We start from the raw sequence: 14768 nt of genomic DNA, 5'->3' as shown, positions 1-14768 counted from the left end.
AGGCGGACCGGAGTCGGGTTCAGGCGGACCGGAGTCGGGTTCAGGCGGACCGGAGTCGGGTTCAGGCGGACCAGACTGATTTTGATCCCTCTGCCATATTCTGTTGTTTATTTTCACCTGGTTGCCATGGTAGCCGTCGCCTCCGCAGAAGTTGCCAGCCTTTAAGCTCAGCCAGGCTGAGGTTAAATGCTAACACCTGAAGCCTCCTGTGGTTTTAACAGATGGGGCAACTGGACCCAACAAGCGATTTCCCAAACAGGTCACATTGGCCCCATCTGTGCTTTTATGAGTGTTTTTGTGTGTTTTCAGGAACTGACGGTCTGACGGGACAGCGCCCCCCGCTGCTCTTGATGCAGCTAGCAGAGCTAAATGCCAGACAGTTGAGTGCATTTCATTTAGTCATTTGGAAGCAGGAAGGCATAATTAGGCTTTTCCCCGAGACTCCAGATGGTTCTCTGCTCATAAAATGTTCCGTAATAGCTCCCAGGGATTATATTAGAGAACAAATTAGACTTTTGTACTATAAAGTGCTGTAATAAATGCTACACAGTATTGCCAATCTCTGTTCTTCCTGGTTAAACGGAGGTTACAAAAAAATCATAAATAATTGTATGTTATTGCAGTAAAATGCAACCGTGTGAATCCACAGTGTTCAGAGTTCATATCCCGGAGCCAATCCTAGAAAACATTCAGTGAACGTTGCCTTTAACTCTCCACGCCTCGTAGTCGCCGTCTGTTTTCTCTGTGGGTTGAAGTGGCATTTCTGTCAACACCATGCAGCTTCGGCCGTCAGTCCTGCTGCGACAGGGCCGGAGCGGAGCCGTCCGCCTGGGTGTTCTCCGCTCTCACGCTTCACGCTGGGCGCTAACTCGATGTGAATATTTCCCACTGTGAGGAACGTGTTAACAACAACGGCATAAAACTTTCAGTCCAGCATTCCCCCGTCTCTCTGCTCTGCTCACATGCTTGCATCTTAAACTGATTGGAAACAATTTACTGCAGCTGCTGCGGTTCTAAGCTAAACATTTTGGAGTTTTCCATTTTCTGCTGCTGACATTTTTAAAGATTCAAAGCTGTGGGCAAACGATGCTGGGAGAAAAGCTGAAGTATCAGTTCAGGGTGGTTTGATTTATTGAGTTCTTCATCCATCCGCTCCTGGCTTCCATGCAGCTGCAGTCATTCATTCAGTCGTTCCTCTACTGACCAGTCGCTGCCACTGGGAGCTGTGTGGGTCATAACTGGTGAACCTTTGGGGAAACTGGACCTGATCCAGAGACGGTCCATCTAAAGGCAGCAGCTCCTTTTTCTGCTGATTTGGCTGAATTTGAGTCCTGCAAAACGCTGAGCAGCAGGTTCTGACCGGTTAGCTGCAGTTAAAAACACATCAGCGATTAACAATAAAATAGAAATAAATGGGTTTAAAATCTATAAATGTAAAAGTTCAAATCTGGGAACAGTTCTGCAGTTTGGTATGACAAAGAAAAATGGGAGGAAAAATCCTCCTTTTCATGTCTGATTTAAGAGCCGCGTTTCCTGGCATCGTTTCTATCAATCGCACACGACGCCATAAATACCGAGAAAGATTAGCTAAACCACAGCAAAAGGCCAGGGCCTTCGAAGAAACAGGAACTGCTTTTTAAGATTTACAAAACAACACAAGGATGCATTTAAGAAACAACCACAACATAAATAACCATGAGCAGATTAAAGCTGCAACTTAGTGCATGAAATTCTGCAGACAAATGAAACGGAGAATTTCTCCTCAAGAAGATGAAAAACCCTTACAGCTGAAATATTAGGTGGCATAAAGCACATGGAGAGGTGAAGCGGACCATCGGGACGCCGAGGTTTGGTCCACATTTACAGACTGGAGCTGGAAACTGTGAGGTTCAGATCAGCTGCTGGTCATCATGAATCAACCGAGGAGGCGGCTTCATAACGGGTCAGAATCAGCAGAAATCTTCAGTTCCTTGTTTTATTGGTCTCTAGCGGCTCATTTCTGAATCTGTTTCCATCATGAAGCGGCTGAACAAAGTGCTGAGCAGGTTTGATGGGATTTACTTCCATTTGAGCATGAAGTGTAACCGAGTCTTCTGGAAACAACCCCAGCATGTTCGTGTCTGAGCTGACGCAGATTTCCTGAAAATGTCTTTGATCCAAACTCCATGTTGTCCAGATGATGTTTTTATTTTAGGAAACGGTGACGGATCAGGTGCAGCTCCGCTTCCCCAAACAAAGTTATTACAGAGATTGTTTCTTCAGTTTCAGAATTTGTACAGAACATCACGTTTTCTGTCTTATGAGGTTTTTCTAAATATTAAATCAGATCATCTGATCAGCTGACAAACCGTTTCATGAATTTTTTGAGTATTCTTGTTTCTTGAGGACAGTTTTTATTTAAAAATGTAATTTTGACATAAGTCAGAAATCTTTAATTGCAACAACGGATGTGTGATCCTTCATCTGACAAATCCAGTGACGTCATTTTAGGTCCATCGAAAGGCAAATTGACACTTCAGATTTTAATCAAAGACATCTTCATGAGTTCTTACTAGTCAGAAAATAAAGGCAGATATTTTACATTCCCATTTAGGATAATCAAATATTCTGGTAGATACTTTTTAAAGCTGCTTTTTTATTTTCTCAGTTTATCTGCATTGAAGTTTGACAACAAAGCAAAGCAGCAGGAACCTGCGTGGTAAAACCTCCTCCTTGTTCTCGCTGTCATCTCTGCGCTGCTTCCAGTAAAAGCCGTTCAGACGCAGCCAAGCAGCTGTGAGGTCTGAGGAAACCCTGGCTGCGCCGCCGCAGGCCGCCGCCAGGCGAACATCGCAGAGAAATGTCGAAAATAAACTTTATGACGTGTGATGGAGGCTCCAAACTCATCAGGAACGCACTTGGAAAAAACACTGCATGGATCCACCCTTCGGCATTTTGAAAGAATATAAAATGTTGAGATTGAGTCACTGATTTAAAGACGTAAAACAGCCACATTAGTTCAAGTGTCGACATAAAACATAATGGAGAATCTTTAAAAACCAGCTTCTGACCTCCAGCGGTTGGAGCTGAACGTCACGTTGGAGCATCTCAGGCAGTGAATCCGAATTTTCTCCTTAAGTCACAGCAGGGGGTTAAAACCAGATGGGATTAAGGAAGCGTCACCAGAAACCAGTTAGACAGGCGAAAACCAGTTAAACAGGGGAAAACCAGTTAAACAGGTGAAAACCAGTTAAACAGGCAGAAACCAGTTAAACAGGCGAAAACCAGTTAAACAGGCAGAAACCAGTTAAACAGGTGAAAACCAGTTAAACAGGGGAAAACCAGTTAAACAGGCAGAAACCAGTTAAACAGGTGAAAACCAGTTAAACAGGTGAAAACCAGTTAAACAGGCAGAAACCAGTTAAACAGGCGAAAACCAGTTAAACAGGCAGAAACCAGTTAAACAGGTGAAAACCAGTTAAACAGGTGAAAACCAGTTAAACAGGCAGAAACCAGTTAAACAGGCGAAAACCAGTTAAACAGGCAGAAACCAGTTAAACAGGTGAAAACCAGTTAAACAGGTGAAAACCAGTTAAACAGGCAGAAACCAGTTAATGAAGCCGTTTTCAGACTGGGAGGATTTTTCCTCCACTGCTTTTATTTGCAGTCAGGAACTGTGCAGATGGAGAAGCTGCAGTAAAGGTCAGAGGTCAGGTGTGGTGAAGCTCTGGGCCGGGAAGGAGCCGCCGCCCTCCGTACCCCTGGTGGCGGCGGTGAGGATTCCATCAGAACCTTCCAGGTCCAGTGGTTTCTGAGCTGGACGTGGATCAGAAGAGCGAAGCTGACAGGATGATGGCAGCGAGGTTCTGCTGCAGCGACCCGGTCGCGGCGGCCCGATCGCGGCGGCCCGATCGCGGCGGCGTCCTGATTATTATTTCATGTGTTTTTCTTACATATTTTGCTTTATAAATAATTTACAACAAATGTTAATCAGTTTTTTTTCTTTGATTTCTTTCTGAATAAAGTTGTTTTCTCAGCCGTCAGTGAATAACTTTGGATTTATTTTTATAAAACCAACATTTTCACTGGTTTTCTTTTGGGAAGTTTATTAGTTTACTTGGTTCAGTTGAGTCTTACTACATTAGTTAAAGTATTTAACTGAAACATTGAAGCATTTCTGCGGGTTAGTGAAGCTGCATAGTTTCTGCTCTGGGTCGGAGCTTATTGCAGGTATATACTGTGATTATATATGTCAAGAGAATCATTACAGTGAGAGCTGTAACGCTCCACTTTTGAAAGTAAATCACTCTGGCTCTCATAACAACTCTAACAGGAAACACATGAAAAAAATGATAAAACCTGAGCTCTAAAATTTAAATATCAGGGAATATTTCTGCAGTTTTAGATGTTCTCTGCAGTCATTGAAAGCAAAAAATAAAATGCATTGTTTTCACATTTCCAACGGCTTGAGCTGTTCAGATGTTATATCAGAGTAATCAGATTACTTAAAGATGAAGCAGGGAAAAGCCCGGCGGCGTTTCCAGGCCCCTGACGGCTCCAGCAGATCGGGACGAAACGCAGAGCCTCCGTCTGCCTGATTGTTTCAGCTAATGGCTGCAGAGCAGAGCAGGTCAGCATGTGACAGCTATTACTGATGAATGAGCTCAGACTGACTAATGCTGCTCATGGCGCTCTGCAGCCAGCGCCGGCCTCTGAGGGGTTTCACTGCATCGGCCAGGAACGGACCACTTTTCATGCAAACTACAGCCGCAGCTTATCAGGCTGCAAATAATAAAACAAGAATTATAGCAGGGAGATGGCTTTCAGGCGCTTCATTCACAGCTCACCAACTTTCTGCCATAATTACGCCCTGAGCTGCAGCTCCCTCCAAACCCACAGAGACAGATAAGATGTGAGCTCTGCTCACTGACGGCCAGCTGGGATGCAGATGCACATCTGGAGGGCCGCCGGCCGCAGAGGGGGAGTAATGAGCTGCCCAGGACGCTGTCCAGACGTCCAGCTCCCGGGACGCCGCTCGCATCACGTGACACGTTCCTCCGCCGTGACACTGCGCAGCATCTGGCCTGCAGAGCCGCATTCCTCACCAGAAGCCTCGCTTTATTACCTGTTACAGAAACAGAGAGTGACACAGGATGATATTAAATGTAGATAAAGTTCCAAATAATGGCCTGAATGTTTGGGAAATGGATGCACAGAGGACAGCAGGGAGTCCAGAATGTGGAGGATTACACTGTCAGGCTGCATTTCTCTGGGATTTAGAGATCCATCTTCTCCTAAAGCTGAAGGAACCAAGGAGTTCAGGCTGACAGGATTTATTCACAGGGTTTTCTTTTCTTCATGGAAACTAATGCTGAATGTTTCCATGAAGCATCAGAAAGCAGGTGAAGCTTCACTTCATGTCCAGAAACAGAGCTGCTCTTTAAAACGTCCCATCTAAAGCTGCACATTTAGATGCTTTCTAACATCTAATACAGTTTTTATTTTAGTATTTGTTTTTATCAGCTTTTCTACAAATACTTTTTGACTTCTCTAGTTTAAGAGGAAACACATAAAACACCGAACCTGGTGGGTCGAGTCAAGGAGGATTTGATGATAGTCCTGCTGAAGAATTTATTAAGGAAATAGAAATGAGATTAGAGCTAAAATGAGGAAAATAAGCTACAAACAGGAGAGATTTAATGATCAGAGAAAATAACTCTCCCCCTGAACAAAACCATAAAATTCCAGATATGATGATGAATCAGGATAAAACTGTTATCTCCTGTTATTTCCACGGGATCTCTGGGCTCAGCTTGAGAAGACATCTTTGTAAGTTTTTTTTTTTCTTTGTAAGTATTAACTTACCTGTGAGGTACAAAGGAGACATCACCTGTTAAGAGGCTCCGCCTGGGCTGTTTCATAACCTTCCGCTTTACAAAGTAGTGCCAAGCATCGTACTCAACAAGACATTTTTCTACTTCATTTCATACATTATTATAACACAACCACGTCTATTTTTCATATTTTGCTTGGACAGACGTTCCAGTGCTTTCATTTAAACTGAATTTAAATCAATAATTTATGTTACAATGATCAAAATAAGGAATGTATCAATACCAGATTTTTTTAGAGTATTATTACAAATACTTATATTTAAATACTTACCTTCCTACTATTAAATAATTTATCGATATTTATTTATCTATTTTATAATTAAAAGTTTCATAAATCACACACTTGGCTTTAAATATTCTGTATTTAATGTAAAATAATGGTTTGAAAGAGTCTAAGCCTTTTAGCTTTTAAACTGAATCCGGTTCAGAGAAACTTTAGCTGAACTCTCCCTTTAGCCGTTTATGGTTTTGTTCTTCCACTTGACAACTTTGCTGAAAATAATTAGTCAGCCTTACCGTTTCTCATCCATCACTAGCTGCGTTTCCACTGACCATCAAAGTCCGAAAATTGGAAAATATGTTCGCCGAATGGAAACACACTCAGGTTTTTCTATAAAAGGTTTTCACGCTAGGATGAGATGTTTTTCTGTTGTATCGTCATGAACATATTTCAAATGGAGACACTTTTTCCGCACCAGTCATGTGATCAACAACCGGATGTTACTGCTGGTGGAAAAGACGACAGGAAGTAGTAGGAGGATGACAACACAGCGTATTTTTATCGAATTATTATTTGAACAAAGTTCTTCAGGTGTGATTTGAATGACGTATCTTATTCAACTGAAACACAGAAATTTTTTTCAGCATTAGAGGAATGTAAACAAAGTTTTTGCGCACATTTGTAATGGAAACGCAGCTAATGTTGCACTGCTGCCCCCTACAGCCCATCACCTTCATCCTCCACACTGCTACCCGGCTGGCTGACGTCATGCTGGTGTCGGCCCAGTAGCATCGGAGCCGTTTTATCAATACCAGTACAGCCACATGGAATCGGGCAGGTACGCGTCTTGGCATCGGGGCATCCCTGAAAAATAATGTCTAAAAATGATCCAAGAAACTGGTCAGGAAATGAGTGAAAAAGCAGCAAAAGCCTGAAAAAAAATGCTGCCCAAGAGAGCTTCACATAATTCACTACCAAAGACTTCTACAGAGATGGACATAAACGTCTTTTCATTTATGATAATTAAAACAGTTTTGCGATCTTTCAGGTCAGAGGCATTTGCTGACTCGACGGGTTTCTCACATGAGAAGTGATTTGTTCTGGCAGAGACCTGCAGCCTCCCCGTTTATTCGGCCACAGAGGCTTCAGAAAAGCAGCTCAGGAGCCGTAAACCCCGGCATGCGGCCGCCTTAATTTTATTGTTGTACACATTGTTTCTCATCTTCAGGGTTTACCGTCAGATACATTTTCACCTTGAACTCCACAAAACTAACAAATGATAACTCTGAGCGAAGCTGGCTGTGTGCTCCTGAGTCGCTGAGGCCTTTGCATCGCTGCACATCTGGATCTTTATTACCGAGGACCAGAACAACAACAGCAGCAGGAGGTGAAAACAGGAGGCTTGGCCCGACTCGGCATGATAAGGATCCGACCCGGAAAAGGAAAACACTGGGAGAAAAATAAAGTGATGCTTGAGTTTCTACTCTGGCCTGAAATGTATTTATCAGCACTTTTCCACTTTTTGTTCAACAACAGACATTAGATGCATCTTACTGAGACTTTATGTTGTACAGTTTAACACTATGAAGGCTGTATTGGGATTCATGACAATACTTTGCCAAAGCTTATTTTTCTGCAGCTTTTCTTTTTTTAGGCTCTAGTGGCCTTTATTTGATAGTGAATTGACAGGAAATTGGATAATGAGAGGACATGCAGCAAAGGTCGTCACGCCGGGAATCAAACCTGCGACTGCTGTGTCAAGGACTAAGGCCTCCAGATGTGGGTTGTGCTGAACCGCTGCACCACCACAGCACAGCCTCTGCAGCTTATTTTTATGAAAAAAATAAAATAAACAAAACAATAAACAATAACAGACAATACAAAAAGTTCATCATAAGACAAAAACAGTAGATTGTTTTCCTAGATGTCAAATCTATGGGAGTTTTTGACATCCAGTGACATTTCTGCCCATTGTGCGGCGATTAGTGCCGTAAACGAGGCTGATGCTCATCCAGCAGTACAAGCAGTCTTTCTTTCAACAGATCATGTAACACATTAACTTTAATTTAACTGTACTGAGAGCAAAATGGCTCCTTGATTACAAAGGTTGCATAAAAGTTCAAGTCATGAGTGGCTAGTGTGAGCATGCTAGTTGCTAGCCTTTCCAGTGCTAACACCAAACTCTCTCATTCGCTCCCCTGTACTGATGCAGTATCACTCACCTCTAGTTTAGAGGTGACTCCCAGCTTTTATTTTGGTAGTCTACTTCCGGTTATTGGCAAGTGAATTTGCATATTAGCTAAATATTTAGCTCCGAACTAAATATTTGCTAGCTGAATATTTAACTTTAAGCTGTGACATTTATTTTGTCATAGGTTTTGTTGGCTCTAGTTGCCTTTATTTGAAAGTAGTCTGGCAGGAAAGACATGCTGCTAATGTCACCAGGCTGGGAATCAAACCTGCGACCACGAGGGCACAGGGCCTCCATATGTGGCTCCTGCTTTGCCCCTGCGCCACAGCTTCCTGTCGCTGCTCCGTCCATTAAACTTTGTATGGACTGAAAAGCTTCATTACTGAGAAATTAGTAAACGGCTTCAATTAGAGCATGCTGGTTCTTCTGTGATAGTTAGGAACCATGAATGCAAACATCTGCTTTTCATTTATTGTTGACCTGTTACACTTTTTTTGTTGCTTGTTTTGAATTCCATGATTTTTGTCTGAATGAATATATTTACTTCCAAATAGAAGTAGAAATGTCAGAGTAGAGGCCTTACCTCATTTCAGTCCTGTGATTATTCCAGACTTTGTTAGCGATGCAGCCGCCTCAGCTGTTTTCCACTCTGCCGCCTCCTGGGCCCGTCGGCTTCCTGGATTTTCTAAAGAAACTCTTGATTTTGGCAGAGGTATAAACTCTATAAACTCTTAATTTTGGTGTAAACTCTCGGCCCCCTCTGCGCCCGCTGTCTGGAGATATGATCTCTGCTTCAGACAAAACAAACTCTACGCTTCCACTCATCTGATTACAGGGCGACACTAAAACAAAGAATCACTCGCTTGTCTTTATAAGCATGTTGAAGAAACCGCTAATTAAATCCATCTTTAAAAGCAAAATGAATCCTGGTTCTAATTCTTTGAGGCCAAACCTCAAATTATTATCATGATGAAGTTGTAAAAATATTAACCAGCCTTTAAAATTACAAGGTACTTTTTGTCAAGTACATTTTGTCTTGTACTTCAATGAAAGGGAGTTTGCAGTGACGTGGCCTTTCTATGGCAGTAAAAGCGCTCCGTACAGGCTTCTGACCGACCAGTTCAGGTGGTTAAAGCTTTATTAAACGAGGCGCAGGTAAAAACACAGCTTTGTGTCAACATGAACCATGTGCTCAGGCCCTGTGTTCCTGAAATCTTCCAACAAACTTAATTGACGAAGGGATCGAAGATTTCCTTTGACTTCATAGCACCACACGGTTTGTCAGAAAGGAACCCCGTCTCTTCTGAAAACTCTGGATCTGTTATGGTTCCTAAACATTGGCCTGTAGGCCTTAACAGGCTACCTGTAGTTTTCTGTTGGGTTATAACTCATGCTGTCGACCGCAGACAGAGAAGAACGGGCCTCCGTTGCTTCACCCAGCGGTTTGCGTTGCAGTAGCTCTGCCCACGTCTCTTTCGGGAATGTGTTCAGTTGAAGTAGGAATCCACTTCCGACAAACGGCAGAACCACAGCAATATTTCTGTTGACATCAAACTTGTTTTTAACTGGCCAGACTGACCAGGTGAAGCCGGTGCTGACGGACGCACAGCCTCACAGCTTCCAGCTCAAGCCGTTTAAATTTCATCTCCTTCTCAGCTTCAGTTTCCAGGTTTTCAAACTGGGCTTCAGCAACTTCCTCTGCTGTGAGCCGGCCAAACCTTGAGCTTCCGCCGGATCCTTCTGGGATCAACAGAAGGATCACGGTAACGCCCCATCACCTGTGGTTCTGCACCTTTGGGGGAATTGCCATGGCAGCAGGCCCTTCCTCTCTGAAAGGGGGGTTCCTAACTCAACAGAAGGAACACAAACATCTGGATCACTTTTACTAGAGTCCCCAAGGATTTCCAACTCAACCAGCTTCTGTAAAACTATTTTCTTAATTTCACTTAAGAACACAATATGTTTATAATATTCATAACATTCAGCTCTGGAGCTTCTCAAAACCAGCAGCCTGAATTAACTCTTTTGTTGAAGCTCATCTCTGAACAGTCACAAGGCTCTCTCAAATATTGTGACTTTCTTCAGCTTCGGGAATAAGGATCCCGGACAAGCCCCCACTTGTGTTAGAGTTGGTTCTTCATTAAGTCAGAGCTGTAGACGCATGAATCAAATGCGTCTACAGCTGCATTTGACTCATAGTAATACTCATACTCATACTCATCTATTTGTGTTCCAGTTACTATTACTTTAATTGCTGTATAATATTTTTGTTTCCTGTTTCATGTTTCTATCATGTAAAGACCTGTTCCTATTTGCTTAGTGAAACCCAGCTGGTGACTTTATTTTTCTGCTTTACGGTTTCATTGCCAAGCGTTATGAATTTCTAACAGTTCCTGTTTTGCAGATAAAGCGCTCAATTTGGTTTAAACTTGTGATCAGCAGAGATATTATTGATGATAAATCTAACCTGAGTCTCTGCCTCTGAAGGAAGACACGACGTTCTGAAGAATTACACCCAGCCGGGGAAACCAGTCCGTCCAACCTGGAAGCGTTTCAATGAGAACCTGAACTGAGGAGGAGAAAAGCAAAAAAAGCCAAACACCCTGAGAGAACAGGAGGAATTCTGGCAGAATCACGCAGCTCCTGGGAAAGTCTGCAAATAATTCAGGATTTAACATTTCTGTTTGTCATTTCCCCTCAGAAACTAGTCAAAAAGGAAAAAAAAGTCACAGTAAATAAAAATGTGGACCCGCAGAGAGTCTCTGAGGCTTTAGAGTTCCTCAATGTCTGAGTGGAAGGAAGAAACCTCCAGACTCGCTGCTCTACCGAAAACTGCAACGTAAAATCATAAAGAACCAGCTAATGTTTTTAAAATATGACAACAAATGAATGTTTCAGCAGTTTGAGTTTCTCAGCTGAATTTGCTCAACAGAATCACTTTAAAAGTGCCTGTAATCATTTCAGCAGATGTTTTTCTTGTCTTCAGGTTTCTTTGTTTTTTTATCTTTTATTTTAAAACCTAAAATTTTGAATAACATGTTTTTTTATAAGTAACAACAAATTTCCCATAGTGGACAATGACAAGTTGCCTTTTTTCCATAAAGTTGTGTATGTTGATGACTCTAAAGGTTTAAATATCTGGACGGGAGGCAAAAATGGATGTTTGGGTTATAAAGCTGTCAGAAACCTGCTTACACATTAAAACTGTAAAAAATAATAAAAATTAAATTTTTTTTATTTTTTTTCCACAAGTAATGAGCGCAGCAGTTCCATCAGGTTCTTGCTAATTGCTGCTGGCTAGTCTGAAGGAGCTCAGTGGAGAGGCGGAGCTAGGCCCATCCAGTCGTTTGGCAGCTGGATGGTTGTCATGGAGATGAAAGGATTTCTCAAAGCAACACTCCAAGTTTGTTTCTGAGGAAAAAACATGATAACATGATGGCAAAAATAAGTCAATTTTACATAAAACGTCCCCTTTGAATTCCGAATCCCAACTTTAATCTTTTGAGAAATAAATCAGATTTCCTTTTGTTCAGGGCCATAATCCTCGTCTCTGGTTTTCCTTGTCTTATGTTCTAATCTGTGCTTTAAAATTACAATAAATTTCCTAAGTAGATCTTTGTCCAAAATGTTTTTTTCTAAAAGTCAACCTTTTCACATTGCATGTCTTTTAGAGCCATCATATTGCGGCTCCAAAATCCTAAAAAAAAAAAAAAAATTCTATAGAGCTTTGGAACGTGATGTCACTGCTGTAGACGGAGGGATATCAACGCCATCTTTGGTGTCCATAAACATAGCTGACAAAAACAACATTCTTTTTTTAATCCAAGTTACCTAAAACAATTTAGCTATGGTACAAACTTGCTGCGTTATTGAATGTAATGTCCGATCACACGACTGAATTGGTAAAAAGATGGAAAACAGACTTTCATTTCACTGTTTTCCTGCTTGGAAACAACGAGAGGAGGCTAAGCTATCGGAGCTAACTAAAAGAAGACGAATGTCCTGGTGTCCGCGGTTGAGACGTCCTGATGTTACCTTCTCCAACATCCCCAGATACCTACAAGTTTGCTCCAGACATTTCCATTCTGGTGAGTGTCTAAATTCGCTTTGTTGGTGTTGTGTCATAATTTATTTCTATGATTTTGTCCGGGTGTTCTCATGTTTGGTTTATGTTGAGTTTGTGTAAGTGGGCCAACTTTGTTTAGGTCGGTCTAATATTGTTTATGTAGCAAAGTCCGAGTTTTGTCAGTGGACATCGAGGTTATTACATTTTTGTGAAGTAAACTATTTAAGTTTTCTAGTGTTATCAAATTTACAGCTTTAATACTGATGTGTGTTCTGATATGTCCTCTTCAAGGCAAACCGACATATGAAATGGATGAGCTCAATCCTGACTGGGGTCCAGCGCTGAATATGGGTCACTGCGAGGTAAACACCACAGTATGGAGTGAAAATAGTCTCAAAATAACTGTGTGTGTAAAAGGATTTGTGCGTGTGTAAAACTGGATTTGTAAACCTTAAAAATAAAATAAACCTTCTCCTACGCCTATACATGTTGAAAAATACATAGTGCTATATGAATTAAAAACAGGGCAATGCATTTTAATGCTCAATATTACCCATCAGACACCGTTCCCCCTGTGGTAAAGGGGAGAACGGTGTCTGATGGCCATATTTCACCCATCAGATACCGTTCCCCTTGTCTATGTCTGACGGTTTGAAACATAGACATGATATAAGAGTAGACCCCGCATGGCCGCTCCGGCGCAGGAAATACGGCGGCCATCTTGGAGCGGTATACCCTCCTACTTTGCTCAACCAAAACAGCAGAAGATGCCTCAGCACTGAGGGATATTGTTGTTCTGGTCTATGGATTATTGATGTGAGGGCTCCACAGACAACATTTCACAAGTAAGATGGACATATTATTGTGTATATATTGTGATTAGAATATTACTTTACTGTATTTATGTCCACCGGTGAGATACCAGCTAATATTTGACCCAAACGACTGAAGGTCAGAGCAGAAACTCCGCGGCTCAGTGGGGCAACACTGCCACCTGGTGGCAAAGTGGACCGATAGAAATTAGCGAAGCATCTGCAGCTTGTAAAGCTTCTCCTAGAGCAGGAGGAACAAACTGCGGCCCTTTGAGTGATGTTATGNGATATCAACGCCATCTTTGGTGTCCATAAACATAGCTGACAAAAACAACATTCTTTTTTTAATCCAAGTTACCTAAAACAATTTAGCTATGGTACGAACTTGCTGCGTTATTTAATGTAATGTCCGATCACACAACTGAATTGGTAAAAAGACGGAAAACAGACTTTCATTTCACTGTTTTCCTGCTTGGAAACAACGAGAGGAGGCTAAGCTATCGGAGCTAACTAAAAGAAGACGAATGTCCTGCTATCAGTGGTGAGACGCTGATGTTACCTTCTCCAACATCGCCAGATACCTACAAGTTTGCTCCAGACATTTCTATTCTGGTGAGTGTCTAAATTCACTTTGTTAGTGTTGTGTCATAATTTTTTGCTATGATTTTGTCCAGGTGTACTCATGTTCAGTTTATGTTGAGTTTGTGTAAGTGGGTCAACTTTATTTAGGTCGGGCTAATATTGTTTATGTAGCGTAGTCCGAGTTTTGTCAGTGGATATCGAGGTTATTACATTATTGTGAAGTAAACTATTTAAGTTTTCTAGTGTTATCAAATTTACAGCATTAATACTGATGTGTGTTCTGATATGTCCTCTTGAAAGCAAACCGACATATGAAATGGATGAGCTCAATCCTGACTGGGGTTCAGCACTGAATATGGGTCACTGCGAGGTAAACGCCACAGTATGGAGTAAAAATAGTCTCAAAATAACTGTATGTGTGTGTAAAAGGATTTGTGCATGTGTAAAAAGATTTGTGTGTGTGTGTAAAACTGGATTTGTAAACCTTAAAAATAAAAGAAACCTTCTCCTACGCCTATACATGTTGAAAAAGTACACACAAATCACCTGGTACGCACACACAGAACTGCATTTACACACAGATCCGGTTACGAGTGCACAACTATTTCTGAGACTCATTTCACGCTTCCGGAAGCTCCCAGATTTGTGTGTAGATGGTGCGTTTACATGCTAGTAAAAGCTGGGACATCTGAGTTTTGCTCTGAGTCTAGTGTTTTTATCCTCTGACGTTTCGCACTTTGCCGAAGTGGCAAATATGTTAGTTCGGTGGAAAACGGTAGATCTCAGCACTTCTTTATAATATCCTAAACTTATTTACAGACATATTGTGCGTTTTTGAGCGGTACAGGAGACTAAGTGGTCTGAAAAGCGACCACTGGGTGGCGGAATGGTTCGCTGGCGGAAAAATAGCCAGGCAAACCCAGAAGCAAGACGGAGCGTCCCGGTGGTCTGTCCTCTGAAGTAAATAGGAGCTAAACCTGCAGGCTTTAATGAGACATGGAGTAATTATAAATGATTTCAGGTT

The sequence above is a fragment of the Poecilia formosa genome, unplaced genomic scaffold, assembly GCF_000485575.1.
Source record: "Poecilia formosa unplaced genomic scaffold, Poecilia_formosa-5.1.2 Scaffold512, whole genome shotgun sequence".
NCBI lineage: Eukaryota > Metazoa > Chordata > Actinopteri > Cyprinodontiformes > Poeciliidae > Poecilia > Poecilia formosa.
The sequence above is the reverse complement of the archived record's forward strand: the minus strand, read 5'-3'. Positions refer to the sequence as shown.